Genomic DNA, 4,667 nt, shown 5'->3' on the forward strand with positions numbered 1-4,667 from the left:
TTTCTAGCTGTAATACAGATATATATGTATGTATACATTTGTGTATATATATATTTATTTTTGTAACCCTATTGCTTAGCAAGATATCTTTATCTAGTGATTTCCTGTAATGTTAAGTGCCTTTAGCTCACATCTCACATCTTTTACTCAAAATAGAATTTTCTTTCCATATTTTTCCTTCAAACCTCTCAAAATTTGTTCCTATATCTTTTTCAATCATCTAAAATATTAATTCCAGTTTAAAAATATTAAATTTAGGGCGCCTGGGTGGCTCAGTTGGTTAAGCGACTGCCTTCGGCTCAGGTCATGATCCTGGAGTCCCTGGATCGAGTCCCGCATCGGGCTCCCTGCTCGGCAGGGAGTCTGCTTCTCCCTCTGACCCTCCCCCCTCTCATGTGCTTGCTCTCTCTCATTCTCTCTCTCTCAGATAAATAAATAAAAAATCTTTAAAAAAATATATTAAATTTAGATTAAGATTTTTTCAGCATTAATTTACTTAGCTCTAAATTTTGTATGTTTCTTTACTCAACAGTGTTTCTTATGTATTTTTCCTGTATTTAGAATTATTTTTTTTCATTTTGCTTAAGAATATTTATGTATAATAAGAAAAAAAAAAGAGAATCTTTCTGTATAATGCTGTCAGAGTTCTTTACTGGAAAACTATTATGTCTGAAAATGCTATATTTTATTCCTCTAACATAAATCATACAGATGGGTAAAAGATTTCAAATTAAAAAACAAATTTTATAAATGAAGACATCACTCCACATTTTCTAACATGTAGATTCACCAGACATTATCCCTGCCTTCCTTAATTAATTACCCGGTTGGTCTCCCATGGCTAGTTTTCTCCTATTCACCATTGATTTTGATATTTGAGTTCTTTCTCTTCCTCTGTATTGAATTTTGTGTTCAATGTTCTCCACTTTCTCCCCCTTCCTTGGGTTTTATCTTCATTCTCTGCTTCATAACTTCCAGAAAGTTTTTTTTTTTTTTTTTCCATCATTCTGATCAGCTGGTTTCATCTCTGTTGTTTTCAGTGGCTACTTAGATTTTTTTCCCCTCTATTTCATGTATGGGTTCCATTCGATTTTGGATTGGGTGAAACTTTATTTATTCAATTAGATATCTTGGATTTAAATTCTCCATTAGACTTAAAGTATGCAGATTCCTTTATTTCCTTCAAGTACACTGGGGTCAATACACAAACTAGGCAATAGAGTTCCACAGAGCACGCATGACTCTTCTTAATTCATCTAATATGCTGTCTGTACTCTCTAATGACCAAGTAGTCTCCAGAATCTTATGGCTCATTGCACTGTTTTTCCAAAATCAAGACCTCAGTTATGTTCCAAACTTAATAATAATAAGGATATAGTAGAATTTATATCATTGAGAAAAGGTACTATCACTCAACTATTGTTGAGTGCAACCTTGCAATTTATGTCACACTAAAAGTAAGAGAAATGCACTCCTCTTCCACAACTCATTTTTAAAACTGGTGATTTTCCATCCATATTGTGTGTTGTCTAAGTCCCACCAATGTCTAGCTTACTCATATACCCTCCAAGATCTCAATTAAATTAGTTAAACATAACCTAAGTGATTGGATAACACAGTATTACAAATATGAAAGAAGGAAAAAAATACTTTTTTTCCACCTCACACTCAAATGATAGGCCTGTACAGAGGTTCCAGACCATATTCTGCATTGATACAACATTATACTCTTGGAGATAGCAATGGCAAAAATGTAGATATGCAAATACACTGCAAAGAATTCACAAGTTTTTCACACAGCAGATACGAGATTGTTGAATGGCAGAGTCATAGCCTGCTACAGCCAGCAGGGATGTTTGATAACGTGTTATGTGACATATGAAGTTAACACAAAATCAGTGACTTCTGTGTGGCTAGGAGTTTTTTTAGGCTATACGCAGCCTCAATTTATTCTTTTCCGACAAAAAGGTGAAACTGACTATGAACTCATTAAACAGGGCCACTTAAACAGAGAAGGGAACCAGCATGAAGAGAAGGGAAAAAGCATAAAGGATTTAGCACACAATTGAGAATATCGAGGCAAAAAACAACTGCAGTGGACATTTTTTAGAGTGTACCTGAAGAACAGCTGATTGCCTTATGTTCTAGAATTGATTGTCCAGATTTGCTTATTATCTATTAAAAACAGCAGTAGCTAGAACTAGAGAAATGCAGAGAAACAAAAATATCTCTCAAATGCAATGAATGACATTTGGGGACTAATGAGGGTTACAGATGTGACTTGCAAACAAGACTTTTTAAAAGTTAAAAGATATTCAACATCTGTTGATAACGCTTATCTCTGTGTAGTAGGATATGTAAATGTATTTCTTACTACTTTTTATTATTGCTTTTGTGAATTTTCCAGTTTTACGAAAGTTAAGTATGAATTACTTTGCAAAACGAAAAGGGTTTTTTTGTTTGTTTGTTTCTTTTGATTTTTTTAAGAAGGAAAATCAGAAGATAACTGAGGATTGAGGGAATGAAGAACCAGAAGAGAAGCAGTTCGTGAACTTACACTTGTTTGTCTAGGTCACTGGTGATGAAAATTTGGGCATTAACATCAGAATTAAACTAAATATCATTGTTAGTTTTCTGGGTGCATATTTGTAAAGTTGACTAGTTTGCATATAATGTATTCTTTTTTAAAATAATGTATTCTTCACTGTGATTTAATTCAACTTCAACTAAAATATTCTGCAGGTTAAAAAAAAAAAATCAAGTGAAGTACCTTTTGTGTATGGTTATACCTAAATATCTGAACAAGAGTAGTTCCACATGACAGTTACAGTTTTGGGTATGATTTTCCCAGAGGCTATTGCTATTATTTATTTATGTTTGCATTATACTGTAGTTTATTAGGCATGCAATAGCTATTATTGCTACTGTAATGTACACACCTTAATTAAAAAATACCTTATTGTTAAAAAATGCTAACTGTTGTGGTCTCTGGGTGACTCAGTCCTTAAGCGTCTGCCTTTGGCTCAGGTCATGATCCCAGGGTCCTGGGATCGAGCCCCGCATCAGGGTCCTTGCTCAGCAGGAAGCCTGTTCTCCCTCTCCCACTCCCCCTGTTTGTGTTCCCTCTCTCGCTGTGTCTCTCTCTGCCTGGTGATGGGTATTAAAGAGGGCACGTACTGCATGGAGCACTGGGTGATATACGCAAACAATGAATCATGGAACACTACATCAAAAACTAATGATGTAATGTATGGTGATTAACATAACATAATAAAAAAATTAAAAATAAATAAATAAAATCTTAAAAAAATGCTAATCATTATCCAAGCTTTCAGTGAGTCATAGTCATTTTGCTGGTGGAGGGTCTTGCCTTGAAGTTGACGGCTGCTGGCTGATCAGGGTGGTAGTTGCTGAAAGTTGAGGTGGCTATGGTAATTTCTTTAAATGAAAGAACAATGAAATTTGCCACATTAGTTGACTCTCCCTTTCAGGAATGATATGATTCTGTTTGATAGTATTTTACCCACAGTCAAACTTGTTTCAAAGTTGGAGTCAATCCTGCCAAATCCTGCCACTGCTTTCCCAAGTTTATGCAATATTCTAAACCTTTTGGTCTTGTTTCAACAACCTGCACAGCATCTTCACCAGGAGTAGATTCCATCTCAAGAAACCACTTTCTTTGCTCATCCATAAGAAGCAACTCCCCATCCATTAAAACTCTATCATGATATTGCCACAATTCAGTCCCATACTCAGGGTCCATTTCTAACTCTAGCTCTCTTGCTATTCATACCACATCTGCAGTTACTTTCTCGAGTGAAGTCCCAAAACCCTAAAAAAAACATCCATGAGGGTTAGAATCAGCTTCTTCTAAATACATGTTAATGTTGATATGATGATCTCTTCCTATGAATCATGAATGATTTAAATGGTTTCTAGAATGGTAAATCCTTTCCAGAAAGTTTTTAATTTACTTTTCCCAGATTCAGCACAAGAATCGCTATCTACGGCAGCTATAGCCTTATGGAATATGTTTCTTAAACAGTAAGATTTGAAAGTCAAAATTATTCTCTAATTCACGGACTGCAGAGTGGGTATTGTATTAGCAGGCATGAAAACAACATTCATCTTGGTGTTTGTCTCCATCAGAACCCTTAGGACATTAGGTGCATTCTCAATGATCAATCATATTTTGAAAGGAATCTTTTTTTCTGAGCAGTAGGTGTCAACAGTGGGCTTAAAATATTCAGTAAACCACAATAAATAGATATGTTGTCATCCAAACTTTGCTGTTCCATTTATAGAGCACAGGCAGAGTAGATGTAGCATAATTCTTAAGGGCCCTAGGATTTTCAGAGTGGTCAATGGGCACTCTGATGCTCATTGTAGCTTTACAACTTTACAATCAGCTAGTCAATGAGCAAAATGTGACTCAGAGACACAAAGTGGCTTCAACTTAAAGTCACCAGGTGCATTAGCCCTAACAAGAGAGTCAGCCCTTCTTTTGAAGTTTTGAAATCAGATGTTGACTTCTCCTCTCTAGCTGGGAAAGTCCTGGATGGCATCTTATTCCAACAGAAGGCTGTTTTATCTGCATTGAAAATATGTTGGTTAATGCAGCCACCTTCATTAGTTAGTTAGATCTTCTGGATAATTTGCTGTAGCTT

Source organism: Halichoerus grypus, chromosome 3 (genome assembly GCF_964656455.1).
Source record: "Halichoerus grypus chromosome 3, mHalGry1.hap1.1, whole genome shotgun sequence".
NCBI classification, from domain to species: Eukaryota; Metazoa; Chordata; class Mammalia; order Carnivora; family Phocidae; genus Halichoerus; species Halichoerus grypus.